General features: G+C 39.6%; 19 non-coding genes across 19 annotated transcripts; all 19 read right to left on the reverse strand.

Moving 5' to 3' along the window:
• Positions 1-452: 452 nt before the first annotated feature.
• TRNAR-CCU (transfer RNA arginine (anticodon CCU)) lies at positions 453-525 on the reverse strand. Its single transcript has one exon. It is a non-coding gene; the product is annotated as a tRNA-Arg (tRNA).
• An 804-nt stretch (positions 526-1,329) lies between these two features.
• Positions 1,330-1,402, reverse strand: TRNAR-UCG (transfer RNA arginine (anticodon UCG)). Its single transcript has one exon. It is a non-coding gene; the product is annotated as a tRNA-Arg (tRNA).
• A 644-nt stretch (positions 1,403-2,046) lies between these two features.
• On the reverse strand, positions 2,047-2,119 carry TRNAR-CCU (transfer RNA arginine (anticodon CCU)). The gene has a single exon. It is a non-coding gene; the product is annotated as a tRNA-Arg (tRNA).
• An 804-nt stretch (positions 2,120-2,923) lies between these two features.
• TRNAR-UCG (transfer RNA arginine (anticodon UCG)) lies at positions 2,924-2,996 on the reverse strand. Its single transcript has one exon. It is a non-coding gene; the product is annotated as a tRNA-Arg (tRNA).
• Positions 2,997-3,640: 644 nt separating this feature from the next.
• Positions 3,641-3,713, reverse strand: TRNAR-CCU (transfer RNA arginine (anticodon CCU)). The gene has a single exon. It is a non-coding gene; the product is annotated as a tRNA-Arg (tRNA).
• An 803-nt stretch (positions 3,714-4,516) lies between these two features.
• TRNAR-UCG (transfer RNA arginine (anticodon UCG)) lies at positions 4,517-4,589 on the reverse strand. The gene has a single exon. It is a non-coding gene; the product is annotated as a tRNA-Arg (tRNA).
• Positions 4,590-5,233: 644 nt separating this feature from the next.
• On the reverse strand, positions 5,234-5,306 carry TRNAR-CCU (transfer RNA arginine (anticodon CCU)). Its single transcript has one exon. It is a non-coding gene; the product is annotated as a tRNA-Arg (tRNA).
• Positions 5,307-6,109: 803 nt separating this feature from the next.
• Positions 6,110-6,182, reverse strand: TRNAR-UCG (transfer RNA arginine (anticodon UCG)). Its single transcript has one exon. It is a non-coding gene; the product is annotated as a tRNA-Arg (tRNA).
• A 2,237-nt stretch (positions 6,183-8,419) lies between these two features.
• Positions 8,420-8,494, reverse strand: TRNAR-CCU (transfer RNA arginine (anticodon CCU)). Its single transcript has one exon. It is a non-coding gene; the product is annotated as a tRNA-Arg (tRNA).
• Positions 8,495-9,298: 804 nt separating this feature from the next.
• TRNAR-UCG (transfer RNA arginine (anticodon UCG)) lies at positions 9,299-9,371 on the reverse strand. Its single transcript has one exon. It is a non-coding gene; the product is annotated as a tRNA-Arg (tRNA).
• A 644-nt stretch (positions 9,372-10,015) lies between these two features.
• On the reverse strand, positions 10,016-10,088 carry TRNAR-CCU (transfer RNA arginine (anticodon CCU)). Its single transcript has one exon. It is a non-coding gene; the product is annotated as a tRNA-Arg (tRNA).
• An 803-nt stretch (positions 10,089-10,891) lies between these two features.
• TRNAR-UCG (transfer RNA arginine (anticodon UCG)) lies at positions 10,892-10,964 on the reverse strand. Its single transcript has one exon. It is a non-coding gene; the product is annotated as a tRNA-Arg (tRNA).
• Positions 10,965-11,608: 644 nt separating this feature from the next.
• On the reverse strand, positions 11,609-11,681 carry TRNAR-CCU (transfer RNA arginine (anticodon CCU)). The gene has a single exon. It is a non-coding gene; the product is annotated as a tRNA-Arg (tRNA).
• An 804-nt stretch (positions 11,682-12,485) lies between these two features.
• On the reverse strand, positions 12,486-12,558 carry TRNAR-UCG (transfer RNA arginine (anticodon UCG)). Its single transcript has one exon. It is a non-coding gene; the product is annotated as a tRNA-Arg (tRNA).
• Positions 12,559-13,202: 644 nt separating this feature from the next.
• Positions 13,203-13,275, reverse strand: TRNAR-CCU (transfer RNA arginine (anticodon CCU)). The gene has a single exon. It is a non-coding gene; the product is annotated as a tRNA-Arg (tRNA).
• An 803-nt stretch (positions 13,276-14,078) lies between these two features.
• TRNAR-UCG (transfer RNA arginine (anticodon UCG)) lies at positions 14,079-14,151 on the reverse strand. The gene has a single exon. It is a non-coding gene; the product is annotated as a tRNA-Arg (tRNA).
• Positions 14,152-14,795: 644 nt separating this feature from the next.
• TRNAR-CCU (transfer RNA arginine (anticodon CCU)) lies at positions 14,796-14,868 on the reverse strand. Its single transcript has one exon. It is a non-coding gene; the product is annotated as a tRNA-Arg (tRNA).
• Positions 14,869-16,388: 1,520 nt separating this feature from the next.
• TRNAR-CCU (transfer RNA arginine (anticodon CCU)) lies at positions 16,389-16,463 on the reverse strand. Its single transcript has one exon. It is a non-coding gene; the product is annotated as a tRNA-Arg (tRNA).
• An 804-nt stretch (positions 16,464-17,267) lies between these two features.
• On the reverse strand, positions 17,268-17,340 carry TRNAR-UCG (transfer RNA arginine (anticodon UCG)). The gene has a single exon. It is a non-coding gene; the product is annotated as a tRNA-Arg (tRNA).
• Positions 17,341-17,546: the final 206 nt, after the last annotated feature.

The following is a 17,546-nucleotide window of genomic DNA, read 5'->3' on the forward strand; positions in this document are numbered from 1 at the left end:
TCTTTCTTCATGAGAATAAAGCTCAGTTGTATGCTTTACATAGCTCTGGATATTTCTAGAGGTGGAGAGAAACTGTTTTGACAGTAGTAAAAACTGCTCCTTTCTGGATATGCCAATTTACACACGCTCAAAGGTTGTATACGTTTCATGAATCCTGACTTACCCTATTCAAGTAGCTGAAAGCCTGTCACCACCTCTAGAAACAACAGTTACACCAATCCAATTCAAATCATTTTTTCCAAAGGAATATCTTCTGCCGGGTCAAAGTTTCATCTGACAAAGATAGGTGTTTAAAAATCTACTTTGTAGTTTCAGAACACCAACATGACTCTGAAGAGTACAGAAGTAAAATGGTACCATTTCAAAGTTCCTAATACCACATAAGCTTCTGAGCGGAAGCATGTAATAAATATACCAATTTTTCTGGAAAAGTAAGAGTGGATATAGGTTTTCACCTCAGATGGGACTCGAACCCACACTCCCTGGCTTAGGAGGCCAGTGCCTTATCCATTAGGCCACTGAGGCACATATAAACATTTGCAGTCTAGAGGCATTATTTAAATGTATTCAATCGTCAAACACTGGTGTCTGCACACAGGACATTTCTCAGTTCTCTCCATAAGTAAACTTCCCATTTTCATCCTCTTCTATCCCCGACTTTAACACTCTGTTCTGTGCTATAATGGAGGCTCTGCATTTCGCGCAAGTGGAGAGAAATTGGAGGAGAACCACTTTCAACTCAACACTTCTTCTTTCCTGGATGCTTTTCTCAATAAACTGGGCTTTGACAGTGGTATCAAGCCGTCCTTGTCTTCAGCAGGACACAGAAACAGGCACCAAGTCTCCTAACCAAGTTCAACCACACTCTGCAACTTAATAGACCAATGCTTCACAAATTAGCCAACTGTGTCATCAGCAAAGGCAGCCAATGTGCCAATCCTTTATAATTCTTCTGTAGTACTTCTCTTTCTCGTAGGCAAAATTAGCACTTTAACTGCACAAATCATAGAGATTTTACACTTGAAGCACTCCATGAACACATACTTACACACCTTGCATTTCATCTACACACCCTTAAGCTAAAAACCCATTCTGTCAAGTCAAAATTCTGCAACCCTATTACATATTCCGTGCGTGTACATAGTAGCACTTCTTAATTTCCACTAACATGAACAAGATTTTAGGCTGAAGATGCAATCTAAATGACTGTGCAGTATGTACTCCACTTCATGAATAATTAGGAATGAGAACATGATGGCTATAAGAGTATTGGAAGAGCCTACTTCCATTCTGAATGGAAAGCTGAGTTGTGTGACCATTGGCAAAAACCAACCACGAAGGGACTCAAACCCTCAATCTTCTGATCCGAAGTCAGACGCCTTACCCATTAGGCCACGCGGTCATATATCCTGCTGTGCTTATTTTTATAATGTAGGTGGTATGCAAGGATGGGAAATATGATATTGATAGTTATTTAGGTTTACATCCCATTGTGTGTTTTCAGCTCCTTTCAATTAAAGCACTCTTTTGGAATCTATATAATGAAAATGTCTCCAGTACGATAAGCTTTTGTTTTCTTTTTTGCATTTAAACCTCTTTCTTCATGAGAATAAAGCTCCGTTGTATGCTTTACATAGCTCTGGATATTTCTAGAGGTGGAGAGAAACTGTTTTGACAGTAGTAAAAACTGCTCCTTTCTGGATATGCCAATTTACACACGCTCAAAGGTTGTATACGTTTCATGAATCCTGACTTGCCCTATTCAAGTAGCTGAAAGCCTGTCACCAGCTCTAGAAACAACAGTTACACCAATCCAATTCAAATAATTTTTTCCAAAGGAATATCTTCTGCCGGGTCAAAGTTGCATCTGACAAAGATAGGTGTTTAAAAATCTACTTTGTAGTTTCAGAACACCAACATGACTCTGAAGAGTACAGAAGTAAAATGGTACCATTTCAAAGTTCCTAATACCACATAAGCTTCTGAGCGGAAGCATGTAATAAACATATACATTTTTCTGGAAAAGTAAGAGTGGATATTGGTTTTCACCTCAGATGGGACTCGAACCCACATTCCCTGGCTTAGGAGGCCAGTGCCTTATCCATTAGGCCACTGAGGCACAGATTAACAGTTGCAGTCTAGAGGCATTATTTAAATGTATTCAATCGTCGAATAGTGGTGTCTGCACCCAGGACATTTCTCAGTTCTCTCCATAAGTAAACTTCCCATTTTCATCCTCTTCCATCCCCGACTTTAACACTCTTTTCTGTGCTATAATGGAGGCTCTGCATTTCGCGCAAGTGGAGAGAAATTGGAGGAGAACCACTTTCGACTCAACACTTCTTCTTTCCTGGATGCTTTTCTCAATAAACTGGGCTTTGACAGTGGTATCAAGCCGTCCTTGTGTTCAGCAGGACACAGAAACAGGCACCAAGTCTCCTAACCAAGTTCAACCACACTCTGCAACTTAATAGACCAATGCTTCACAAATTAGCCAACTGTGTCATCAGCAAAGGCAGCCAATGTGCCAATCCTTTATAATTCTTCTGTAGTACTTCTCTTTCTCGTAGGCAAAATTAGCACTTTAACTGCACAAATCATACAGATTTTTACACTTGAAGCACTCCATGAACACATACTTACACACCTTGCATTTCATCTACACACCCTTAAGCTGAAAACCCATTCTGTCAAGTCAAAATTCTGCAACCCTATTACATATTCCGTGCGTGTACATAGAAGCACTTCTTAATGCCACTAACATGAACAAGATTTTAGGCTGAAGATGCAATCTAAATGACTGTGCAGTATGTACTCCACTTCATGAATAATTAGGAATGAGAACATGATGGCTATAAGAGTATTGGAAGAGCCTGCTTCCATTCTGAATGGAAATCTGAGTTGTGTGACCATTGGCAAAAACCGACCACGAAGGGACTCGAACCCTCAATCTTCTGATCCGAAGTCAGACGCCTTATCCATTAGGCCACGCTGTCATATGTCCTGCTGTGCTTATTTTTATAATGTAGGTGGTATGCAAGGATGGGAAATATGATATTGATAGTTATTTAGGTTTACATCCCATTGTGTGTTTTCAGCTCCTTTCAATTAAAGCACTCTTTTGGAATCTATATAATGAAAATGTCATCAGTACGATAAGCTTTTGTTTTCTTTTTTGCATTTAAACCTCTTTCTTCATGAGAATAAAGCTCAGTTGTATGCTTTACATAGCTCTGGATATTTCTAGAGGTGGAGAGAAACTGTTTTGACAGTAGTAAAAACTGCTCCTTTCTGGATATGCCAATTTACACACGCTCAAAGGTTGTATACGTTTCATGAATCCTGACTTGCCCTATTCAAGTAGCTGAAAGCCTGTCACCACCTCTAGAAACAACAGTTACACCAATCCAATTCAAATAATTTTTTCCAAAGGAATATCTTCTGCCGGGTCAAGGTTGCATCTGACAAAGATAGGTGTTTAAAAATCTACTTTGTAGTTTCAGAACACCAACATGACTCTGAAGAGTACAGAAGTAAAATGGTACCATTTCAAAGTTCCTAATACCACATAAGCTTCTGAGCGGAAGCATGTAATAAACATATAAATTTTTCTGGAAAAGTAAGAGTGGATATTGGTTTTCACCTCAGATGGGACTCGAACCCACAATCCCTGGCTTAGGAGGCCAGTGCCTTATCCATTAGGCCACTGAGGCACAGATAAACAGTTGCAGTCTAGAGGCATTATTTAAATGTATTCAATCGTCAAATAGTGGTGTCTGCACCCAGGACATTTCTAAGTTCTCTCCATAAGTAAACTTCCCATTTTCATCCTCTTCCATCCCTGACTTTAACACTCTTTTCTGTGCTATAATGGAGGCTCTGCATTTCGCGCAAGTGGAGAGAAATTGGAGGAGAACCACTTTCGACTCAACACTTCTTCTTTCCTGGATGCTTTTCTCAATAAACTGGGCTTTGACAGTGGTATTAAGCCGTCCTTGTCTTCAGCAGGACACAGAAACAGGCACCAAGTCTCCTAACCAAGTTCAACCACACTCTGCAACTTAATAGACCAATGCTTCACAAATTAGCCAACTGTGTCATCAGCAAAGGCAGCCAATGTGCCAATCCTTTATAATTCTTCTGTAGTACTTCTCTTTCTCGTAGGCAAAATTAGCACTTTAACTGCACAAATCATACAGATTTTACACTTGAAGCACTCCATGAACACATACTTACACACCTTGCATTTCATCTACACACCCTTAAGCTAAAAACCCATTTTGTCAAGTCAAAATTCTGCAACCCTATTACATATTCCGTGCGTGTACATAGAAGCACTTCTTAATACCACTAACATGAACAAGATTTTAGGCTGAAGATGCAATCTAAATGACTGTGCAGTATGTACTCCACTTCATGAATAATTAGGAATGAGAACATGATGGCTATAAGAGTATTGGAAGAGCCTGCTTCCATTCTGAATGGAAATCTGAGTTGTGTGACCATTGGCAAAAACCGACCACGAAGGGACTCGAACCCTCAATCTTCTGATCCGAAGTCAGACGCCTTACCCATTAGGCCACGCGGTCATATGTCCTGCTGTACTTATTTTTATAATGTAGGTGGTATGCAAGGATGGGAAATATGATATTGATAGTTATTTAGGTTTACATCCCATTGTGTGTTTTCAGCTCCTTTCAATTAAAGCACTCTTTTGGAATCTATATAATGAAAATGTCTCCAGTACGATAAGCTTTTGTTTTCTTTTTTGCATTTAAACCTCTTTCTTCATGAGAATAAAGCTCAGTTGTATGCTTTACATAGCTCTGGATATTTCTAGAGGTGGAGAGAAACTGTTTTGACAGTAGTAAAAACTGCTCCTTTCTGGATATGCCAATTTACACACGCTCAAAGGTTGTATACGTTTCATGAATCCTGACTTGCCCTATTCAAGTAGCTGAAAGCCTGTCACCACCTCTAGAAACAACAGTTACACCAATCCAATTCAAATAATTTTTTCCAAAGGAATATCTTCTGCCGGGTCAAAGTTGCATCTGACAAAGATAGGTGTTTAAAAATTTACTTTGTAGTTTCAGAACACCAACATGACTCTGAAGAGTACAGAAGTAAAATGGTACCATTTCAAAGTTCCTAATACCACATAAGCTTCTGAGCGGAAGCATGTAATAAACATATAAATTTTTCTGGAAAAGTAAGAGTGGATATTGGTTTTCACCTCAGATGGGACTCGAACCCACAATACCTGGCTTAGGAGGCCAGTGCCTTGTCCATTAGGCTACTGAGGCACAGATAAACAGTTGCAGTCTAGAGGCATTATTTAAATGTATTCAATCGTCAAATAGTGGTGTCTGCACACAGGACATTTCTCAGTTCTCTCCATAAGTAAACTTCCCATTTTCATCCTCTTCCATCCCCGACTTTAACACTCTTTTCTGTGCTATAATGGAGGCTCTGCATTTCGCGCAAGTGGAGAGAAATTGGAGGAGAACCACTTTCGACTCAACACTTCTTCTTTCCTGGATGCTTTTCTCAATAAACTGGGCTTTGACAGTGGTATCAAGCCGTCCTTGTCTTCAGCAGGACACAGAAACAGGCACCAAGTCTGCTAACCAAGTTCAACCACACTCTGCAACTTAATAGACCAATGCTTCACAAATTAGCCAACTGTGTCATCAGCAAAGGCAGCCAATGTGCCAATCCTTTATAATTCTTCTGTAGTACTTCTCTTTCTCGTAGGCAAAATTAGCACTTTAACTGCACAAATCATACAGATTTTACACTTGAAGCACTCCATGAACACATACTTACACACCTTGCATTTCATCTACACACCCTTAAGCTGAAAACCCATTCTGTCAAGTCAAAATTCTGCAACCCTATTACATATTCCATGCGTGTACATAGAAGCACTTCTTAATGCCACTAACATGAACAAGATTTTAGGCTGACGATGCAATCTAAATGACTGTGCAGTATGGACTCCACTTCATGAATAATTAGGAATGAGAACATGATGGCTATAAGAGTATTGGAAGAGCCTGCTTCCATTCTGAATGGAAATCTGAGATGTGTTACCATTGGCAAAAACTGACCACGAAGGGACTCGAACCCTCAATCTTCTGATCCGAAGTCAGACGCCTTATCCATTAGGCCACGCAGTCATATGTCCTGCTGTGCTTATTTTTATAATGTAGGTGGTATGCAAGGATGGGAAATATGATAGTGATAGTTATTTAGGTTTACATCCCATTGTGTGTTTTCAGCTCCTTTCAATTAAAGCACTCTTTTGGAATCTATATAATGAAAATGTCACCAGTACGATAAGCTTTTGTTTTCTTTTTTGCATTTAAACCTCTTTCTTCATGAGATTAAAGCTCAGTTGTATGCTTTACATAGCTCTGGATAATTCCAGAAGTGGAGAGAAACTGTTTTGACAGTAGTACAAACTGCTCCTTTCTGGATATGCCAATTTACACACGCTCAAAGGTTGTATGTGTTTCATGAATCCTGACTTGCCCTATTCAAGTAGCTGAAAGCCTGTCACCACCTCTAGAAACAACAGTTACACCAATCCAATTCAAATCATTTTTTCCAAAGGAATATCTTCTGCTGGGTCAAAGTTGCATCTGACAAAGATAGGTGTTTAAAAATCTACTTTGTAGTTTCAGAACACCAACATAAGTCCGGAGAGTACAGAAGTAAAATGGTACCATTTCAAAGTTCCTAATACCTCATAAGCTTCTGAGGGGAAGCATGTAATAAATAAATAAATTTTTCTAGAAAAGTAATAGTGGATTTTGGTTTTCACCTCAGATGGGACTCGAACCAACAATCCGTGGCTTAGGAGGACAGTGCCTTATCCATTAGGCCACTGAGGCACAGATGAACACTTGCAGTCTAGAGGCATTATTTAAATGTATTCAACCGTCAAACATTGGTGTCTGCACACAGGACATTTCTCAGTTCTCTCCATAAGTAAACTTCCCATTTTCATCCTCTTCCATCCCCGACTTTAACACTATGTTCTGTGCTATAATGGAGGCTCTGCATTTCGAGCAAGTGAAGAGAAATTGGAGGAGAACCACTTTCGACTCAACACTTCTTCTTTCCTGGATGCTTTTCTCAATAAACTGGGCTTTGACAGTGGTATCAAGCCGTCCTTGTCTTCAGCAGGACACAGAAACAGGCACCAAGTCTCCTAACCAAGTTCAACCATACTCTGCAACTTAATAGACCAATGCTTTACAAATTAGCCAACTGTGTCATCAGCAAAGGCAGCCAATGTGCCAATCCTTTACAATTCTTCTGTAGTACTTTTCTTTCTCGTAGGCAAAATTAGCACTTTAACTGCACAAATCATACAGATTTTTAAACTTGAAGCACTCCATGAACACATACCTACACACCTTGCATTTCATCTACACACCCTTAAGCTAAAAACCCATTCTGTCAAGTCAAAATTCTGCAACCCTATTACATATTCAGTGCGTGTACATAGAAGCACTTCTTAATGCCACTAACATGGACAAGATTTTAGGCTGAAGATGCAATCTAAATGACTGTGCAGTATGTACTCCACTTCATGAATAATTAGGAATGAGAACATGATGGCTATAAGAGTATTGGAAGAGCCTGCTTCCCTTCTGAACGGAAAGCTGAGTTGTGTGTCCATTGGCAAAAACCGACCACGAAGGGACTCGAACCCTCAATCTTCTGATCCGAAGTCAGACACCTTATCCATCAGGCCACGCTGTCATATGTCCTGCTGTGCTTATTTTTATAATGTAGGTGGTATGCAAGGATGGGAAATATGATATTGATAGTTATTTAGGTTTACATCCCATTGTGTTTTTTCAGCTCCTTTCAATTAAAGCACTCTTTTGGAATCTATATAATGAGAATGTCACCAGTACGATAAGCTTTTGTTTTCTTTTTTTGCATTTAAACCTCTTTCTTCATGAGATTAAAGCTCAGTTGTATGCTTTACATAGCTCTGGATATTTCCAGAAGTGGAGAGAAACTGTTTTGACAGTAGTACAAACTGCTCCTTTCTGGATAAGCCAATTTACACTTGCTCAAAGGTTGTATACGTTTCATGAATCCTGCCTTGCCCTATTCAAGTAGCTGAAAGCCTGTCACCACCTCTAGAAACAACAGTTACACCAATCCAATTCAAATCATTTTTTCCAAAGGAATATCTTCTGCCGGGTCAAAGTTGCATCTGACAAAGATAGGTGTTTAAAAATCTACTTTGTAGTTTCAGAACACCAACATGAGTCCGGGGAGTACAGAAGTAAAATGGTACCATTTCAAAGTTCCTAATACCACATAAGCTTCTGAGCGGAAGCATGTAATAAACATATAAATTTTTCTGGAAAAGTAAGAGTGGATATTGGTTTTCACCTCAGATGGGACTCGAACCCACAATCCCTGGCTTAGGAGGCCAGTGCCTTATCCATTAGGCCACTGAGGAACAGATAAACAGTTGCAGTCTAGAGGCATTATTTAAATGTATTCAATCGTCAAATAGTGGTGTCTGCACACAGGACATTTCTCAGTTCTCTCCATAAGTAAACTTCCCATTTTCATCCTCTTCCATCCCCGACTTTAACACTCTTTTCTGCGCTATAATGGAGGCTCTGCATTTCGCGCAAGTGGAGAGAAATTGGAGGAGAACCACTTTCGACTCAACACTTCTTCTTTCCTGGATGCTTTTCTCAATAAACTGGGCTTTGACAGTGGTATCAAGCCGTCCTTGTCTTCAGCAGGACACAGAAACAGGCACCAAGTCTGCTAACCAAGTTCAACCACACTCTGCAACTTAATAGACCAATGCTTCACAAATTAGCCAACTGTGTCATCAGCAAAGGCAGCCAATGTGCCAATCCTTTATAATTCTTCTGTAGTACTTCTCTTTCTCGTAGGCAAAATTAGCACTTTAACTGCACAAATCATACAGATTTTTACACTTGAAGCACTCCATGAACACATACTTACACACCTTGCATTTCATCTACACACCCTTAAGCTGAAAACCCATTCTGTCAAGGCAAAATTCTGCAACCCTATTACATATTCCGTGCGTGTACATAGAAGCACTTCTTAATGCCACTAACATGAACAAGATTTTAGGCTGAAGATGCAATCTAAATGACTGTGCAGTATGTACTCCACTTCATGAATAATTAGGAATGAGAACATGATGGCTATAAGAGTATTGGAAGAGCCTGCTTCCATTCTGAATGGAAATCAGAGTTGTGTGACCATTGGCAAATACCGACCACGAAGGGACTCGAACCCTCAATCTTCTGATCCGAAGTCAGACGCCTTATCCATTAGGCCACGCGGTCATATGTCCTGCTGTGCTTATTTTTATAATGTAGGTGATATGCAAGGATGGGAAATATGATATTGATAGTTATTTAGGTTTACATCCCATTGTGTGTTTTCAGCTCCTTTCAATTAAAGCACTCTTTTGGAATCTATATAATGAAAATGTCACCAGTACGATAAGCTTTTGTTTTCTTTTTTGCATTTAAACCTCTTTCTTCATGAGAATAAAGCTCAGTTGTATGCTTTACATAGCTCTGGATATTTCTAGAGGTGGAGAGAAACTGTTTTGACAGTAGTAAAAACTGCTCCTTTCTGGATATGCCAATTTACACACGCTCAAAGGTTGTATACGTTTCATGAATCCTGACTTGCCCTATTCAAGTAGCTGAAAGCCTGTCACCACCTCTAGAAACAACAGTTACACCAATCCAATTCAAATAATTTTTTCCAAAGGAATATCTTCTCCCGGGTCAAAGTTGCATCTGACAAAGATAGGTGTTTAAAAATCTACTTTGTAGTTTCAGAACACCAACATGACTCTGAAGAGTACAGAAGTAAAATGGTACCATTTCAAAGTTCCTAATACCACATAAGCTTCTGAGCGGAAGCATGTAATAAATATATCAATTTTTCTGGAAAAGTAAGAGTGGATATTGGTTTTCACCTCAGATGGGACTCGAACCCACAATCCCTGGCTTAGGAGGCCAGTGCCTTATCCATTAGGCCACTGAGGCACAGATAAACAGTTGCAGTCTAGAGGCATTATTTAAATGTATTCAATCGTCAAATAGTGGTGTCTGCACACAGGACATTTCTCAGTTCTCTCCATAAGTAAACTTCCCATTTTCATCCTCTTCCATCCCCGACTTTAACACTCTGTTCTGTGCTATAATGGACTCTCTGCATTTTGAGCAAGTGGAGAGAAATTGGAGGAGAACCACTCTCGACTCAACACTTCTTCTTTCCTGGATGCTTTTCTCAATAAACTGGGCTTTGACAGTGGTATCAAGCAGTCCTTGTCTTCAGCAGGACACAGAAACAGGCACCAAGTCTGCTAACCAAGTTCAACCACACTCTGCAACTTAATAGACCAATGCTTCACAAATTAGCCAACTGTGTCATCAGCAAAGGCAGCCAATGTGCCAATCCTTTATAATTCTTCTGTAGTACTTCTCTTTCTCGTAGGCAAAATTAGCACTTTAACTGCACAAATCATACAGATTTTACACTTGAAGCACTCCATGAACACATACTTACACACCTTGCAATTCATCTACACACCCTTAAGCTAAAAACCCATTCTGTCAAGTCAAAATTCTGCAACCCTATTACATATTCCATGCGTGTACATAGAAGCACTTCTTAATGCCACTAACATGAACAAGATTTTAGGCTGACGATGCAATCTAAATGACTGTGCAGTATGGACTTCACTTCATGAATAATTAGGAATGAGAACATGATGGCTATAAGAGTATTGGAAGAGCCTGCTTCCATTCTGAATGGAAATCTGAGTTGTGTTACCATTGGCAAAAACTGACCACGAAGGGACTCGAACCCTCAATCTTCTGATCCGAAGTCAGACGCCTTATCCATTAGGCCACGCAGTCATATGTCCTGCTGTGCTTATTTTTATAATGTAGGTGGTATGCAAGGATGGGAAATATGATAGTGATAGTTATTTAGGTTTACATCCCATTGTGTGTTTTCAGCTCCTTTCAATTAAAGCACTCTTTTGGAATCTATATAATGAAAATGTCACCAGTACGATAAGCTTTTGTTTTCTTTTTTGCATTTAAACCTCTTTCTTCATGAGATTAAAGCTCAGTTGTATGCTTTACATAGCTCTGGATATTTCCAGAAGTGGAGAGAAACTGTTTTGACAGTAGTACAAACTGCTCCTTTCTGGATATGCCAATTTACACACGCTCAAAGGTTGTATGTGTTTCATGAATCCTGACTTGCCCTATTCAAGTAGCTGAAAGCCTGTCACCACCTCTAGAAACAACAGTTACACCAATCCAATTCAAATCATTTTTTCCAAAGGAATATCTTCTGCTGGGTCAAAGTTGCATCTGACAAAGATAGGTGTTTAAAAATCTACTTTGTAGTTTCAGAACACCAACATAAGTCCGGAGAGTACAGAAGTAAAATGGTACCATTTCAAAGTTCCTAATACCTCATAAGCTTCTGAGGGGAAGCATGTAATAACTAAATAAATTTTTCTAGAAAAGTAATAGTGGATTTTGGTTTTCACCTCAGATGGGACTCGAACCCACAATCCGTGGCTTAGGAGGCCAGTGCCTTATCCATTAGGCCACTGAGGCACAGATAAACAGTTGCAGTCTAGAGGCATTATTTAAATGTATTCAATCGTCAAATAGTGGTGTCTGCACACAGGACATTTCTCAGTTCTCTCCATAAGTAAACTTCCCATTTTCATCCTCTTCCATCCCCGACTTTAACACTCTGTTCTGTGCTATAATGGAGGCTCTGCATTTCGAGCAAGTGGAGAGAAATTGGAGGAGAACCACTTTCGACTCAACACTTCTTCTTTCCTGGATGCTTTTCTCAATAAACTGGGCTTTGACAGTGGTATCAAGCCGTCCTTGTCTTCAGCAGGACACAGAAACAGGCACCAAGTCTCCTAACCAAGTTCAACCATACTCTGCAACTTAATAGACCAATGCTTTACAAATTAGCCAACTGTGTCATCAGCAAAGGCAGCCAATGTGCCAATCCTTTATAATTCTTCTGTAGTACTTTTCTTTCTCGTAGGCAAAATTAGCACTTTAACTGCACAAATCATACAGATTTTTAAACTTGAAGCACTCCATGAACACATACCTACACACCTTGCATTTCATCTACACACCCTTAAGCTGAAAACCCATTCTGTCAAGTCAAAATTCTGCAACCCTATTACATATTCCGTGCGTGTACATAGAAGCACTTCTTAATGCCACTAACATGAACAAGATTTTAGGCTGAAGATGCAATCTAAATGACTGTGCAGTATGTACTCCACTTCATGAATAATTAGGAATGAGAACATGATGGCTATAAGAGTATTGGAAGAGCCTGCTTCCATTCTGAATGGAAATCTGAGTTGTGTGACCATTGGCAAAAACCGACCACGAAGGGACTGGAACCCTCAATCTTCTGATCCGAAGTCAGACGCCTTATCCATTTGGCCACGCGGTCATATGTCCTGCTGTGCTTATTTTTATAATGTAGGTGATATGCAAGGATGGGAAATATGATATTGATAGTTATTTAGGTTTACATCCCATTGTGTGTTTTCAGCTCCTTTCAATTAAAGCACTCTTTTGGAATCTATATAATGAAAATGTCACCAGTACGATAAGCTTTTGTTTTCTTTTTTGCATTTAAACCTCTTTCTTCATGAGAATAAAGCTCAGTTGTATGCTTTACATAGCTCTGGATATTTCTAGAGGTGGAGAGAAACTGTTTTGACAGTAGTAAAAACTGCTCCTTTCTGGATATGCCAATTTACACACGCTCAAAGGTTGTATACGTTTCATGAATCCTGACTTGCCCTATTCAAGTAGCTGAAAGCCTGTCACCACCTCTAGAAACAACAGTTACACCAATCCAATTCAAATAATTTTTTCCAAAGGAATATCTTCTCCCGGGTCAAAGTTGCATCTGACAAAGATAGGTGTTTAAAAATCTACTTTGTAGTTTCAGAACACCAACATGACTCTGAAGAGTACAGAAGTAAAATGGTACCATTTCAAAGTTCCTAATACCACATAAGCTTCTGAGCGGAAGCATGTAATAAATATATCAATTTTTCTGGAAAACTAAGAGTGGATATTGGTTTTCACCTCAGATGGGACTCGAACCCACAATCCCTGGCTTAGGAGGCCAGTGCCTTATCCATTAGGCCACTGAGGCACAGATAAACAGTTGCAGTCTAGAGGCATTATTTAAATGTATTCAATCGTCAAATAGTGGTGTCTGCACACAGGACATTTCTCAGTTCTCTCCATAAGTAAACTTCCCATTTTCATCCTCTTCCATCCCCGACTTTAACACTCTGTTCTGTGCTATAATGGACTCTCTGCATTTTGAGCAAGTGGAGAGAAATTGGAGGAGAACCACTCTCGACTCAACACTTCTTCTTTCCTGGATGCTTTTCTCAATAAACTGGGCTTTGACAGTGGTATCAAGCCGTCCTTGTCTTCAGCAGGACACAGAAACAGGCACCAAGTCTGCTAACCAAGTTCAACCACACTCTGCAACTTAATAGACCAATGCTTCACAAATTAGCCAACTGTGTCATCAGCAAAGGCAGCCAATGTGCCAATCCTTTATAATTCTTCTGTAGTACTTCTCTTTCTCGTAGGCAAAACTAGCACTTTAACTGCACAAATCATACAGATTTTACACTTGAAGCACTCCATGAACACATACTTACACACCTTGCATTTCATCTACACACCCTTAAGCTAAAAACCCATTCTGTCAAGTCAAAATTCTGCAACCCTATTACATATTCCATGCGTGTACATAGAAGCACTTCTTAATGCCACTAACATGAACAAGATTTTAGGCTGACGATGCAATCTAAATGACTGTGCAGTATGGACTCCACTTCATGAATAATTAGGAATGAGAACATGATGGCTATAAGAGTATTGGAAGAGCCTGCTTCCATTCTGAATGGAAATCTGAGATGTGTTACCATTGGCAAAAACTGACCACGAAGGGACTCGAACCCTCAATCTTCTGATCCGAAGTCAGACGCCTTATCCATTAGGCCACGCAGTCATATGTCCTTATGTGCTTATTTTCATAATGTAGGTGGTATGCAAGGATGGGAAATATGATAGTGATAGTTATTTAGGTTTACATCCCATTGTGTGTTTTCAGCTCCTTTCAATTAAAGCACTCTTTTGGAATCTATATAATGAAAATGTCACCAGTACGATAAGCTTTTGTTTTCTTTTTTGCATTTAAACCTCTTTCTTCATGAGATTAAAGCTCAGTTGTATGCTTCACATAGCTCTGGATATTTCCAGAAGTGGAGAGAACCTGTTTTGACAGTAGTACAAACTGCTCCTTTCTGGATATGCCAATTTACACACGCTCAAAGGTTGTATGTGTTTCATGAATCCTGACTTGCCCTATTCAAGTAGCTGAAAGCCTGTCACCACCTCTAGAAACAACAGTTACACCAATCCAATTCAAATCATTTTTTCCAAAGGAATATCTTCTGCTGGGTCAAAGTTGCATCTGGCAAAGATAGGTGTTTAAAAATCTACTTTGTAGTTTCAGAACACCAACATAAGTCCGGAGAGTACAGAAGTAAAATGGTACCATTTCAAAGTTCCTAATACCCCATAAGCTTCTGAGGGGAAGCATGTAATAAATAAATAAATTTTTCTAGAAAAGTAATAGTGGATATTGGTTTTCACCTCAGATGGGACTCGAACCCACAATCCGTGGCTTAGGAGGCCAGTGCCTTATCCATTAGGCCACTGAGGCACAGATGAACACTTGCAGTCTAGAGGCATTATTTAAATGTATTCAACCGTCAAACACTGGTGTCTGCACACAGGACATTTCTCAGTTCTCTCCATAAGTAAACTTCCCATTTTCATCCTCTTCCATCCCCGACTTTAACACTCTGTTCTGTGCTATAATGGAGGCTCTGCATTTTGAGCAAGTGGAGAGAAATTGCAGGAGAACCACTTTCGACTCAACACTTCTTCTTTCCTGGATGCTTTTCTCAATAAACTGGGCTTTGACAGTGGTATCAAGCCGTCCTTGTCTTCAGCAGGACACAGAAACAGGCACCAAGTCTCCTAACCAAGTTCAACCATACTCTGCAACTTAATAGACCAATGCTTTACAAATTAGCCAACTGTGTCATCAGCAAAGGCAGCCAATGTGCCAATCCTTTATAATTCTTCTGTAGTACTTTTCTTTCTCGTAGGCAAAATTAGCACTTTAACTGCACAAATCATACAGATTTTTAAACTTGAAGCACTCCATGAACACATACCTACACACCTTGCATTTCATCTACACACCCTTAAGCTAAAAACCCATTCTGTCAAGTCAAAATTCTGCAACCCTATTACATATTCAGTGCGTGTACATAGAAGCACTTCTTAATGCCACTAACATGGACAAGATTTTAGGCTGAAGATGCAATCTAAATGACTGTGCAGTATGTACTCCACTTCATGAATAATTAGGAATGAGAACATGATGGCTATAAGAGTATTGGAAGAGCCTGCTTCCATTCTGAACGGAAAGCTGAGTTGTGTGTCCATTGGCAAAAACCGACCACGAAGGGACTCAAACCCTCAATCTTCTGATCCGAAGTCAGACACCTTATCCATCAGGCCACGCTGTCATATGTCCTGCTGTGCTTATTTTTATAATGTAGGTGGTATGCAAGGATGGGAAATATGATATTGATAGTTATTTAGGTTTACATCCCATTGTGTTTTTTCAGCTCCTTTCAATTAAAGCACTCTTTTGGAATCTATATAATGAGAATGTCACCAGTACGATAAGCTTTTGTTTTCTTTTTTTGCATTTAAACCTCTTTCTTCATGAGATTAAAGCTCAGTTGTATGCTTTACATAGCTCTGGATATTTCCAGAAGTGGAGAGAAACTGTTTTGACAGTAGTACAAACTGCTCCTTTCTGGATAAGCCAATTTACACACGCTCAAAGGTTGTATACGTTTCATGAATCCTGCCTTGCCCTATTCAAGTAGCTGAAAGCCTGTCACCACCTCTAGAAACAACAGTTACACCAATCCAATTCAAATCATTTTTTTCAAAGGAATATCTTCTGCCGGGTCAAAGTTGCATCTGACAAAGATAGGTGTTTAAAAATCTACTTTGTAGTTTCAGAACACCAACATGAGTCCGGGGAGTACAGAAGTAAAATGGTACCATTTCAAAGTTCCTAATACCACATAAGCTTCTGAGCGGAAGCATGTAATAAACATATACATTTTTCTGGAAAAGTAAGAGTGGATATTGGTTTTCACCTCAGATGGGACTCGAACCCACAATCCCTGGCTTAGGAGGCCAGTGCCTTAACCATTAGGCCACTGAGGAACAGATAAACAGTTGCAGTCTAGAGGCATTATTTAAATGTATTCAATCGTCAAATAGTGGTGTCTGCACACAGGACATTTCTCAGTTCTCTCCATAAGTAAACTTCCCATTTTCATCCTCTTCCATCCCCGACTTTAACACTCTTTTCTGTGCTATAATGGAGGCTCTGCATTTCGCGCAAGTGGAGAGAAATTGGAGGAGAACCACTTTCGACTCAACACTTCTTCTTTCCTGGATGCTTTTCTCAATAAACTGGGCTTTGACAGTGGTATCAAGCTGTCCTTGTCTTCAGCAGGACACAGAAACAGGCACCAAGTCTCCTAACCAAGTTCAACCACACTCTGCAACTTAATAGACCAATGCTTCACAAATTAGCCAACTGTGTCATCAGCAAAGGCAGCCAATGTGCCAATCCTTTATAATTCTTCTGTAGTACTTCTCTTTCTCGTAGGCAAAATTAGCACTTTAACTGCACAAATCATACAGATTTTTACACTTGAAGCACTCCATGAACACATACTTACACACCTTGCATTTCATCTACACACCCTTAAGCTGAAAACCCATTCTGTCAAGTCAAAATTCTGCAACCCTATTACATATTCCGTGCGTGTACATAGAAGCACTTCTTAATGCCACTAACATGAACAAGATTTTAGGCTGAAGATGCAATCTAAATGACTGTGCAGTATGTTCTCCACTTCATGAATAATCAGGAATGAGAACATGATGGCTATAAGAGTATTGGAAGAGCCTGCTTCCATTCTGAATGGAAATCTGAGTTGTGTGACCATTGGCAAAAACCGACCACGAAGGGACTCGAACCCTCAATCTTCTGATCCGAAGTCAGACGCCTTATCCATTAGGCCACGCGGTCATATGCCCTGCTGTGCTTATTTTTATAATGAAGGTGATATGCAAGGATGGGAAATATGATATTGATAGTTATTTAGGTTTACATCCCATTGTGTGTTTTCAGCTCCTTTCAATTAAAGCACTCTTTTGGAATCTATATAATGAAAATGTCACCAGTACGATAAGCTTTTGTTTTCCTTTTTTGCATTTACACCTCTTTCTTCATGA

Source organism: Lissotriton vulgaris, chromosome 5 (assembly GCF_964263255.1).
Source record: "Lissotriton vulgaris chromosome 5, aLisVul1.2, whole genome shotgun sequence".
In the NCBI taxonomy this organism is placed as follows: domain Eukaryota; kingdom Metazoa; phylum Chordata; class Amphibia; order Caudata; family Salamandridae; genus Lissotriton; species Lissotriton vulgaris.